The following is a 13,547-nucleotide window of genomic DNA, read 5'->3' on the forward strand; positions in this document are numbered from 1 at the left end:
TTTAGGCTTTGTACCAACCTCAGCATTTGATCCTTTTCATATGCCCATAGCTTTTTCTCGTTTCTTTCATAAAATACAACTAAAATTGTTCTTTGAAGAATACCCTCCTAGTGTTGATATATCAATTATGAAAACTGACTCAAAATGGTGTCCTCCTAGGTGCTAAAACCTTTTTTGGTAATGTATAGAGATATGGTGCTCCGTGACCTACAGACCGCTGAAGAAAAGTATGCTAATACAGCTTTGAAAGATCTTCAAAAGAACACAAATATCCTAATAACTAGAGCTGACAAAGGAGGAGCGGTGGTCATACAAGATAGATATAAATATCATGATGAGGCTTGTTTACAACTTAGCAATGAAGCAGCATATGTCAAATTAGATGCGGATCCAAAAAAGGGATTGAAATTGGAAATCAAAACTTTAGTAGATGAAATACTGAAGAGAAAGATGATTACAAATTTAGGAAGCGGCTTTCCTAAGTGAAAAATTTTCAAGTACACCAAAAATCTACTTACTACCTAAAGTGCAAAAAAATCTACAGTCACCCCCGGGACACCCAATAGTTTCTACTAAGCAGTCCATTCTTGAACCATTGTCCAAATTTTTGGACTATTTTTTGAGTCTAGAAGTAAAAAATATAACATCTTTTATTAAAGATTGCTCTCACTTGTTGAGAATATTGGAAGACATAGGAGAGATCTCTGAAGTTAATTTTTTCGTGACTCTTTATATCACATCACTATATACGAAGATTCCCCAATCTGCAGCTCTGGACATTATTAAAAACATACTAGAAAGTAAAGACCTGGGTCGTTTTAAAGCTGACTGGTTAATGGAACTTGCCATGCTAGTAATCAATTCTAACTATTTTTATTACCAGGGAGAGTATTACATGCAGACACAGGGTGTATCCCCCCTCAATAGCAAATTTATATGTCTCCAAGTTTGAACAAGATTTCATTTATCCATCTAATTTTTTCCAAAAAAATGAGACATAGTAACATAGTGACATAGTAACGTAGTAGATGACGGCAGATAAAGACCCGAATGGTCCATCCAGTCTGCCCAACCTGATTCAATTTAATTTTTTTTTTCTTCTTCTTAGCTATTTCTGGGCAAGAATCCATAGCTCTGCCTGATACTGTGTTTAGGTTCCAACTACCGAAGTCTCCATCAAAGCTCACTCCAGCCAATCTACTAATATAGAATTTTTAGATTTAATGTTGATCAGAGATAAGGATTATCAGATTATTACAACCCTATATAGAAAACCAGTAGAGCGTAATAATTTTTTACAGTTTAGGAGTGATCGTCAATTTCATTTGAAATATAACCTACAGGTGAGTCAATTTTTGAGGATCTGAAGATTATGTACTTCCCAGCAGGAATATGAAGTTCAAGCCAAGATACTGAGTGCATGTATTAAAGAACACGGATACCCTGGTAGAGCTATTCACAAAGCCTATCTACGGGCTAAGTATGCTCAGAGATCTTTCTTGCTACAGGAAAGAAAGTTAGAAACTCAAGAAGAGTGTTTGATCTGTGTTCTTCCTTTTACTCCTTTGAGTAGTGTAATGTTTGCTATTATTAAACGCCATTGGTCTATATTACGAGGGTCATTTCATAAATAATGCACACTTTGTTGTTGTTTTTTTAAATTTACATATTTTATTTTTTTTCCCAAGTATTTCTTTACAATCCTTCAATATAGTCTCCCTGCTTTGTAATGATCGATGGATGGAATAATGAAGCTTCCCAGACTTTGGGACTCGGTCATTGAAAAGCAGGGAGACTATATTGTAGGATTATAAAAAATAAAACATGTAAATTAAAAAAAATAATGTGCATTATTTATGAAATGATCCTCGTACAACTTAACACTCAGTTTGAAGAATATCCTATTGTGTCTTTTAAACGGGGTCGGACTATTGGAGATAGCCTGTCTATTAATAAATTTGAAATCAAGGAGTTTATAGCCAATAAAGAATGCTTTCATATGATTTGTGGACATTGCCAGTGGTGCGAAAACACATGGACAGGAGAATCCTAGACAAACTCTGCTTCTAAAAAATATACTGCTCCACTTCTCAAATATCATGTGAAATCAAAGGGGTAGTCTATCTTATTAGATGCCCGTGTGCTCTACTGTATGTTGGTAGGACAAGCAGGAAAGTCTCTATAAGAAACTGGGTCTCTTTTCCCTGGAGAAGAGGAGACTCAGAGGGGATATGATAGAGACCTACAAAATCATGAAGGGCAAAGAGAGAGTAGAGAGGGACAGATTCTTCAAACTTTCAAAAAATATAAGAACAAGAGGGCATTTGGAAAAGTTGAAAGGGGACAGATTCAAAACAAATGCCAGGAAGTTCTTCTTTATCCAACGTGTGGTGGACACCTGGAATGCGCTTCCAGAGGACGTAATAGGGCAGAGTACAGTACTGGAGTTTAAGAAAGGATTGGACAATTTCCTGCTGGAGAAGGGGATAGAAGGGAATAGATAGAGGATTACTGCACAGGTCCTGGACCTGTTGGGCCGCCATGTGAGCGGCCTACTGGGCGCGATGGACCACAGATCTGACCCAGCGGAGGCATTGCTTATGTTCTTAATAACTACAGGGAACCTGGAGGTTCCATTAGTCCAACACTGACGGGATAAGAAACATCGTATCTCTAATATTAAATGGAGAATCATTGATCAAGTTGAAGTTGGGTGGGAGGAAGGTAATAAAGAAGCAAAATTAAATTTTAAAGAACAAAAATGGATTTATCAATTAAATTCTGTTACTCCAAAAGGACTTAGTATGGAGATAGAGTGAATGACTCTTATTTAAATTTATTTAAAAGTTCTGTTGAATAGTTCCCCTTTGAGATTATAGTCCCTTTAAACTGGCTGTTGCTGTCATTTGATAGCGCTTTCCTGGTTTAGGTATGTCAGAAATGACGTCTGCAGTGACGTCTAGAAGGAGATCATGTGATAAGTATAAAAAGGAAAGAGAAGTGGTAGGAGTACTGCTGGAGCCTCGCAGCGCTCTGAAAACCCCCCTCTTGCTACTATTGAGCAATTTCTCCATCATCTTCAGAGGTAGTCAGCTATTTCAGGGAGTCGCCCACTGGATCCATCGGCGCGGAGTGACGCCGACCCGGAAGTCCTTGGGCTAGAAACTACTCTGAGCCCTGACCAAAGGAATCCACCTCCCCACCGCAGCGTGCTAGCTTACCATGCGAAGGGAGTGTGTCAGAGGCGGCAGCACTCCCTAACCGAAAGGTTGTATCATCTGGGAGCCAGCTCATAGATGCCTCGATGGACCTTTCAAGTCCAGAGGTAACATCTGCGGCAAAGGCACTCTTAGGAGGAGAAAACCAGGGCCATCAGAAAGAAAACGGACAAGGTGAGCTGAGACAAACTTTATATGAAACTTCCTTCTACTCTGAGAGACTGGCTGAAGATATCCTGGATTCAATCTGGGACCTGGTTTCCAAACTAGGATATTCTTTAACTAAACATATTAAGGATGTGGAAAAAAACCCTCTTAACTTCAGAAACAAGAAATAGAAGAAAGTCAACAAGAAATTTCCAATATGAAAGTCAAAGTAGGAAACATTGAAAAAGAACTGACTGTGATTAGGCAAGTACACTTAACAATAATAAAAGATAATCAGATTATTAGAAGAAAATTGGAGACAATAGAAAATAGTTACCGAGCCAATAATCTACTCTTGCTGAACTTTCCTAAAGTTCCTTCTATAAGACCAAAGGAAATGATAGATAGAGATTTTGAATGTTCCCGAGGACTCTACAGTATACCCCATTTTACACGGGTATACTATTTACCCGGTAAAGTATTAGAACAGCAAGTGGATGATCAGAATCAGGTTCAGCTGGAATTGCAGTTAGATTTGACTGCAATTTTAGAATCTTCTGATAAAGAATTGGCCAAACCAGCAACTCTTTTATTATCTGTGGCATTATTGCCAGATAAAGAATGGATATTAAAAAAAGTTATTTAAAAATAAATATAAAGAATTTCTAGGTTTGAAAATACAAGTTTTCCCAGATGTTAGCAAGGAAACTCAAAATCGTAGACATCAATTTTGACATCAATCGTAGACATCAATATTGAAACCAGGTGTTACTCAGGTGATATATTCTTCTTACGTTTTCCATGTAAATGTATTGTAAGATATCGTGATAACAAATATGTGTTTTTTGAACCGGCCCAACTTACTAGTTTCCTGACGCTGAAATGCCTAGAAAGGGAAGGAACATCGCATTAGTTAACTGGAATTAAGCTCCTTGAACCAGTCATTAGATACCTTTATTTTCCACTTTGAGTATTTTTTTCAGTTTTCCTTTATATTCACTCAATGACTCTTTGGATCATAAATGAGGACTTGAGATTGTTTGGGTACATTTGTTATTGTATAAAGGTGTTTTTTTTCCTCAAGTGTAATGTTAACACTCAATCTTTCTGTACAAAATGTTTAATTTTGTTAAAATGTAAAAATTGATAAATAATTATAAAAGTATAACAAGGAAAAAGCCACAGCCATGTTATTCTTGTTTCAAAGTAGCGATATAGGAATGACTAACTCAGCCACGCAACGTAGAATCTTTAAAGCATGTTTCTGTAAAGGAATTGGGTAAAGATATACATATATTGAAAATTAAATTCTTATGTTTCAGGGGAATGTCCTTGAAAAAGCCACGGCGAAACGTAGTTCTATGTCGGAGCTATAAATCCCCCTGCTGAGTTGATATATAAGATGAGTATTAACTTATTTAACTTATTGAAAAATACAAACTAAAACTTAAAAATTTAAACACTAATAAAGATAAGACCGGGGACGATTTGGGTGGCACAAATCTGTGCGTATAAAAATGAATTTCCCACAGCGGTCCCGCTGAGGTCTTGAGAGATTGTATATATGGGATATAGGAAACAGTATTAGTACTTTGGATACATCACTCATACAAGATCTATAAATCTAAAGTGCAGGTTTATGTGTATTAGGCAGAACAGGCATCCACCTAGGACAGCATAATTTCAGGGGTGACATTACGTCTCCTATGACAGTTATTCCAAACTCTATCCTGGAAGACCACTAGGCCAGTTGTGTTTTCAGGATAGCCCTAATGAATATGCACGAGAGAGATCTGCATATAATGGAGGTGCCAGGCAAATCTGCTCCATGCATATTCATTAGGGCTCTCCTGAAAACCCAACTGGTCTGGTAGTCCTCTAGGACAGAGTTCGGAACCACTGTCCTATGTAATGAGAGCAGCATAAATTTGGGGGCAATTCTATAACCGGGCACCTCCATTTCAGTAGCCCGAGTCTATAATAGAACCCGGACACCTAAGTTCCCTTACAGAATTCCAGCATAAACTGGTATAGGCCCACCTAAAATATAGATGCCACAGTTATACCAGCCCTATAATTTGTATAAGTCTAAGCACCTAAATGCAACTGGCCATGTGATTTACAGTTACACCCATGCTCCACCCCTGGGTATGGCCCCTTTGCTTTTATGTGCTATGTTAGTTAAGCATAAAAGGGAGAAAGAAAATCCAACGTAGTCTGCAGTAAACAACAGCAACCAGAAAACAACAAGCAGACTGCAGACAATGTACAAGATGCAGGCGTTGTTTATTAGTAAATGCAGTAACATATACAACCTTAGTTAGTTAAGCATGCCATTACAGAACAGAACATAGGCAGGATATTGACATTTGCAGACATACGAGCTTCCTCGAAACAGTGCTACATACCTCATTGCTGAATATCACTATGGTCACCTTCGAAGTACTCCCCTTGGGAAGCTATGCACTGATGCCAGCACCTAGTCCGCCCTTCAAAGCAATTTTGGAACTCTTTTTCTGGGATGCCCATCAGTCGTATTACCCTTGATGTCATCAAAATGTCTTCCTTTCAATATTTCCTTTAACTTTGGCTAGAGAAAAAAGTCATTGGGGGCCAGATCAGGTGAGTAGGGAGGATATTCCAACACAGTTATTTGTTCACTGGCTAAAAACTCCCTCACAGTCATTGCAAGAGCCATGAGAGACCATTTTTGCACACACCTTTCTCAAGCCAAGATTTTCAGTAATTATTTTTGTAACTGTTTCTCTATCGATGTTTACTTGGTCTGCCATCCTTCTCACAGTTGGCTGATGATTTTTGACACACAGTTTGAAAATGTTTGCAATGTTTTTCTTAGTTCTGCTAGTTCCAGGCCACACTGACCTCTCTTCATCAATGACACTTTCTTTCCCCTCAGAAAAATGTTTAATCCATTTGTACACTGTCATTTTCTTCAAGGCATTATCCCCCATAAACTTGGACTAACGTCCCTAACTTCACTTCCACTCTTGCTAAGCTTAACAAGAAGTTTAATGTTTTGTTCGTTGCTCTAATTCAAGCTCCGACATTCTCGCGATAACAAACAAAAACACGCAACAAAAATGAACACCACTCAGCAAGACACTGCCACATGTTGACACGAGCACAGTTGTGAGACCCCCCTATATTCCAAGGTTATGAAACCATACCGAGCTGTTTGTACAGTGCTGCCAACATAAGCGCAAGGTGACAAGTTCATGAACTTAATTGTCAGGCCTTGTATCTGCACAATAAGGGGCAAATTCTGTAAAGGACATCTAAAAGTTTCGTTTCGTTTAGATGTCCAGCAGCATGACGCTCAGCACGATTCTCTTAAGAATAGACGCACAATAGAGCATCGCGCTCAGCGAATTTAAGCGCCTCTATATAGTTAGAAGTGCTTTATAGGGTCGCCTTTTAGGGGTCAAATAGATATCTTCACAACGTCTATAACGTTATTGCGTTTTAGCATTATGATGTCAATTTTAAAATTGTATGCAGTAGGCAGCCCGATTTTACAGAAGCACCACTATTATATTTTATATATTTATCTTCTAATTATTTATATACTACTTATATCTTAAGTGGTTTTTACATCTGGCTACTTTACCATATTTCCCTTCTTTCCTGGCGGGCTCAAGGGAAGTAAGGGGGTCTTTTACTAAGGCATGCTAGCCGATTTAGTGTGTGCTAAATGCTAATGCGTCCACAGAATATAATGGGCATGTTAGCATTTAGTGCATGCTTTTAGCATGCTCTAAATTGGGTAGCGCTCCTTAGTAAAAGACCCCCTAAGTGACTTGCCCAGGGTCACAAGGAGCAGTGAAGAGTTTGAACCCACAGCCTCAGGGTACTGTGGCTGTAGCTCTAACCACTGCACCTCATACACTCAAATGTAAAACCACATGTCAATTCATAAGCCAAGCTTATAGACTCTTGATTCATAAGTAGTCATTTCTCTAGGATAAATATCAAACATGTACCTTCAACACTTGTTCAGTTCCTCTTTAAGCCTCTGTGTTCCTTAATCAAAGCACATGAAATATATATATATTCCATACTAAACCTTCTATTTTTTGGTGTAAAGAGGACTCCTCTTTGATAATAATGGAAAATGAAGTTTAATAATGCATTACTCCAGCAAAGAACATGATAAAATGTATTGCCTACTAAACCTCATTCCCAAAGTTTAAGAAAATAAGAAGAAAAATCCTACTCACAATGGCTGTGGCTCAGAGCATGTTGACATGTTTGATGCACAATCTTGACATCATTGCAACATCATCAATATGCACCTAGATGGCAGATTGTCACTAAAAAAATAGGAATATGTAACATAGTAACATAGTAGATGACGGCAGATAAAGACCCGAATGGTCCATTCAGTCTGCCCAACCTGATTCAATTTAAATTTTTTAATTTTTTCTTCTTAGCTATTTCTGGGCAAGAATCCAAAGCTTTACCCGGTACTGTGCTTCGGTTCCAACTGCCGAAATCTCTGTTAAGACTTACTCCAGCCCATCTACACCCTCCCAGCCATTGAAGCCGTCCCCAGCCCATCCTCCACCAAACGGCCATATACACAGGGCCGCCATCAGGGCAGTACTACCAGTCCTGCATTCAGGGGCCCGGAGCTGACAGGGGGCCCGGGCTCCCACAGGGTCCTAGGCAGTGTTCTAAGGCAGGGGCGGCAGTAGCTCGCCAAGGCAAAGTGAGTCGATCACCCAGGACTCACTTTGTCTTGGCGATCTAATCTATTGGGCCGATAAGTCTTCCTCTCCCCGAGGTCAATTCTGCAGTCGGAGAGGAAGTTCGGGCCAGCCAATCGCTGCCTGGCTGGGCGGAACTTCCTCTCCGACGGCAGAATTGACCTCGGGGAGAGGAAGACTGATCGGCCCGAAGCAGGGAGAGCATGCGTCGGCGTCGGCTTTGGGGCCTGTTATCCATTGGTGGGTCCTGTTCCCCGATGGCAGCGGCAGTGGCAGTGGCTTGGGGAACGGCAGGGAGAAAGAAAGAAAGGGGGCAGGCAGGGAAACAGAAGGAAAGAAGAGAAACAGAAAAAAAGAAAGAAAGGTCAGGGAGAGAGGAAGAAAAAGTTGGGGGAGGGAATGAGGTGTGGAGGAGAGAAACCATACAGGCTGATAGAAGGGAAGAAAGATTGGATGCACAGTCAGAAGAAGAAAGTGCAACCAGAAATCACCAGACAAGGTAGGAAAAATGATTTTATTTTAAATTTAGCAAAGTGGAGGCAGTATTACCACAGTTTTCAAAGGAATTTGCCCAAATAACTTAATAGTTAACTGGGTAAATTCCCAGAGATGAAAACTTCCCTTCACTTACTATGCACAGTTCTGAATTTATATCTGCTGTCTATATTTTACAATATGGTCCCCTTTTACTAAACCGCAATAGTGGTTTTTAGCGCAGGGATCCTATGAGCGTCAAGAGCAGTGCTGGGCATTCAGCGCAGATCCCTGCGCTAAAAACTGCTATTGTGGTTTAATAAAAAGGATGGAGGGTATATTTGTCTATTTTTGTATGGTTGTTACTGAGGTGACAATGCATAGAGTCATCTGCCTTGACCTCTTTGGAAAAAACCCAGAATAGGAATGATAATTAACATTTTCTCAGCGTATAGTGTGCTTTGTGTTTTTTAATTTTATTGTTGGTAGATCATTTTGACTTGGTCATTTTAAAGTAGCTCACAAGCTCAAAACGTTTGGGCACCTCTGAGCTAGAGCGTTGAAACTGTGTATTTCTATTTTATCCCCCCTTTTAAAAAACTGTGGAGCGTTTTTTAGCGCCAGCCGTGGTGGTAGCAGTTCTGATGCTCAGAATTCTATGAGCGTCAGGGCTGTTACCACTGTGGCTAAAATCCACACTACAGTTTTGTAAAAGAGTGAGGGGTTAGTTTGTGATGACATATTCCATACTAGGCGAAGGTGTTTTCTGTGTTCTGTGTGTTCGAAAGACATGATTTTCTGTTAGGATTGACGGTGTAGGATTGATTGGTCTGGCTTGTTTAGTTTTACAATGGGTGTATTGATGTACTGCTCACTGCAATATGTAAGATGCTGCCTTTTCCTAGGTACTCATGTGTGACGTGTGGTTTGTTACTAAAAATCATGTTTTTCTTACAGATGGGGAGGGGTGCCAAAAAATGATGGGCCCCGGGTGTTACATATGCTACGGACGCCACTGTATGTAAAGATACCAGAAAGCTGGCGTAGCAAAAACTTTAAGTAAATTGTTATTCTTCTAAGTTTTGAGTATTTCACCCTCACGGGCAGTCGTTTCAAGTTTATTGAGATTTTGATTTAAACGCAATATCAAATATTTTCAATGCGTATAACAAAAATAAATTTGGGGAAATAAATAAAACCATTTGAACAATAAACATACAAACATATCCACAGATGATTAAAATTACATAAGGAGTACAAGAATAAACTACATTTGTTTAAAAATGCGTTCTCCGCGCCTGCTCATAAATTTGTTGACTGGAAGGATCCAGCAATGTGGCCAGATGCCATCCAGGACAAAGACAGAGAAAGAATTGTGCAATTTGGATTAATGATGGAAGATGATTTAAAGCAAATGGCACAGTCTATGAGTAAAGATCTTGACGGACGTTCTTTTTATGAATATCTCCTCTATGCCAAATCACCCAATGGACGTGTGAAGATTTTACGGGACTGGCTTAGGTGGAGCATTAGCAGAAAAGTATGTGTGTATTCGGCCCATGGAAGAAGGGGGGGGGCGTCAAGGGGTGCGTGGGGGGCCCAATAGAATTGCTTAGTAAGGGGCCCAGAAATTTCTAATGGCGGCCCTGCATATACAGACATAGACCGTGCAAGTCTGCCAAGTACTGGCCTTAGTTCAATATTTAATATTATTTTCTGATTCTAAATCCTCTGTGTTCATCCCACACTTCTTTGAACTCAGTCACAGTTTTAATGTCCACCACCTCTCTCGGGAGCGCATTCCAGGCATCAACTACCTTCTCTGTAAAGTAGAATTTCCTAACATTGCCCTTGAATCTACCACCCCTCAACCTCAAATTATGTCCTCTGGTTTTACCATCTTCCTTTCTCTGGAAAAGATTTTGTTCTACGTTAATACCCTTCAAGTATTTGAACATCTTAATCATATCTCCCCTGTCTCTCCTTTCCTCTAGGGTATACATATTCAGGGCTTCCAGTCTCTCCTCATACGTCTTCTGGCGCAAGCCTCCTATCATTTTCGTCGTCCTCCTCTGGACTGCCTCAAGTCTTCTTATGTCCTTCACCAGATACGGTCTCCAAAACTGAACACAATACTCCAAGTGGGGCCTTACCAATGACCTGTACAGGGGCATTAACACCTTCTTCCTTCTACTGACTACGCCTCTCTTTATACAGCCCAGCATCCTTCTGGCAGCAGCCACTGCCTTGTCACACTGTTTTTTCGCCTTTAGATCTTCGGACACTATCACCCCAAGATCCCTCTCCCCGTCCGTGCATATCAGCTTCTCTAGATTATTTGAACCCATGACCTATGGAAGATGGAAGCAATGCCTTTAACTACTGAGCCTTATGTGGTTCCTTTTAGGTGGGGGGTTCCTATCATGTGAGATGATCTCTTAGGACAGTGGTTCTCAACCCTGTCCTGGGGACCCCCAGCCAATTGGGGTTTCAAGATATCCCTAATGAATATGCATGAGAGAGTTTTGCATACCTGTCACTTCCATTATGTACCAATCTCTCTCATGCATATTTATTAGGGATATCTTGAAAACCCGACTGGCTGGGGGTCCCCCAGGACAGGGTTGAGAACCGCTGCCTTAGGAGATCATAGCCATCTCAGGGTAAAATAAGTTTCTCTCTGGACCCTGGAAAGGGCAGAGTGCAAATGTAAATAGCAAAGTCCACAACCCATACTTTCTTATGAGACCAAAAAGAAGCTATTAAGGAAGTGGGGGGAGGTTTGTATGGATTTGAACGTATGACTTGTGGAAGAAGGAAGAAGTGCCTTTAACTACTGAGCCACAGGAGCATCTTTTTAGGCAGGGATTCCTATTATTTTTAGTGGCATTCAGCCACCTAGGTGCATATTGATGATGTCACAATGATATCAAGATTGTGCATCAGATATATATACTTGCTCTGAGCCACAGCAATTGTGAGTAGAGTTTCTCTTCTTATTTTCTTACTTTGAGAATGAGGTTTAGTATACAATATAAACATTTTTTCATGTGCTTTGCTTAAGTAATACATTATTAGACATATTTTTCCATTATTATTAAAGAGGAGTCCTTTTTATCCCAACAAATAGAAGTCCCATTCACCTATATATGTGGATGCCTCCAGCACGCCTAAGTCGTGCCCAACTCACATCCAAAAGTAGACCTGTGTTTTGCAACGCCTACATTTTAGGCGAGACTGTAGATGCATTAGGACGCAGAGCAGCATGCGAGTCTGTAGATGGATGACCAAATTAAAGCCATGCCCATGTCTATCCCGTTAGGCTCTGCTTGTTCCGACGGGCGTCTTTGAAATTCTGGACACCTATTTTGTGAATTGGGCACAGCCTTTGAATGTCTAACTTTCAATTATTGCTTATTAAAGTCGTTAATTGAGCTTATCATCCAATCTATTTAGACGCCTAAGTTGCTGGACGTCCACATTGTTAGCGCCTAACTTTAGGCATCCTTCACAGAATTTTCCCCCACATGTCAGTATACCGTATATGTATCACATTCCCCCAGAATCTAAACTGTATATTGAATTCAAAATTGTGTGCTGAATTGTGGGTATATGCCCAAGATGCACACAACTTATTTGGTTAAATAGCCCTTAACTAGCAATAATTGGGCACTAGCAACCAAATATTGCAGTTAATAATGACTACAAGTTGTGCATGCATGCATGCGGCTGTGCATTATTCTATAAGAATTGATGCTTAATTTTTCTAGCGCATATCTGAAAAGGGGATGTGGCCAGGAGCATGTCAGGGGCGATCCAAAAAGTTGCATGTGAAACTACAGAATTTGGCCTAAGTTCGTCTAACCTGGGTGCAGCATTTGCAACTGGGTTTCAGAAGGAATAAGTCCAGCACCCAAATGTTAGGCGTAAGATCCATGTCTAAGTGCTATTCTGTATAAGATGCACACCCTTTATAGAAAAGCACTTAAGGGCAAATTCTATAAGAAGCGCCCAAACGTTAGGCACCTAATTAGGCACTGTTCAGCGCGATTCAAGTACAATTGGGTGCTGTTTAATGAATCACGCTGAGCGGAACCTATTTTGGAGGCGCCCAAGCAATAGGCCAGCTCTAGGCACAACTAAAAGTGAGGCACCTAGCTGAGCGCTTAAGCACGCTTAAGAGCAGCGATTCTGCAACAAGGCGCCTAACATGTAGCCACGCCCACGCCTAACGTGCATAGCACCTATTTTTTTGAAGGCCGCCTAAATTTTTAGAGGCGCCTTCTTGCAGAATCATGCTTTCTTGATAGGCGCCTATGTTCAATCAGTGCTGATTAAAGAGCTCAATTGAGCTTGTTATTCAATTTAGATAGGCGCCTATCTAGTTGGGCGCCTCTGAAATAGGTGACTAACTTTAGGTGCTGGTTATGGAATTTGGGCCTTACTGCTATATCTTTTCAGCACCCAAGTTATTAAATTCCCTCCATTATGTACCTGTCAAGGTAAGCATCTTGGTATAGAATTGTTCTTAAAAATTCTGAATAGAAGACCACATGTATGAGTGGAAATGTAAACCTTTTTTTTTTTCCTGAAGTGCTTCAAGAGGTCTTCTGCTAGAGAAGAGATTAATTTATGAAAGTGAGCTAGAGACGTGATTATCATATACCTTGGTCTATGTATATCTGTACAATTAAATTTTTCTGTAACTCTTGATGAGGTTCCCATGCATTATAGGATGAATGCATAATTGAATGTTAAAATGGCTGCATGCATCTTTCATGATCATCTCACATTCAGGACTAAGGTAAGGAAGCTTTTTTGCATAGAAAAGGAAGTGAACACTTGGTATAGTCTTCTACTGGGAGTGTTAGGGGTAGAGTATCTATTCCCTCTAAACTGAGCAGGAGTTCTCCAAGGGCATTGGTGCCAGTAGGGAGTGGAGCTTCAATATTGTTGCTTTCAATCACTAGAAACAAGCAGG

Source organism: Geotrypetes seraphini, chromosome 6 (assembly GCF_902459505.1).
Source record: "Geotrypetes seraphini chromosome 6, aGeoSer1.1, whole genome shotgun sequence".
Classification (NCBI taxonomy): Eukaryota; Metazoa; Chordata; class Amphibia; order Gymnophiona; family Dermophiidae; genus Geotrypetes; species Geotrypetes seraphini.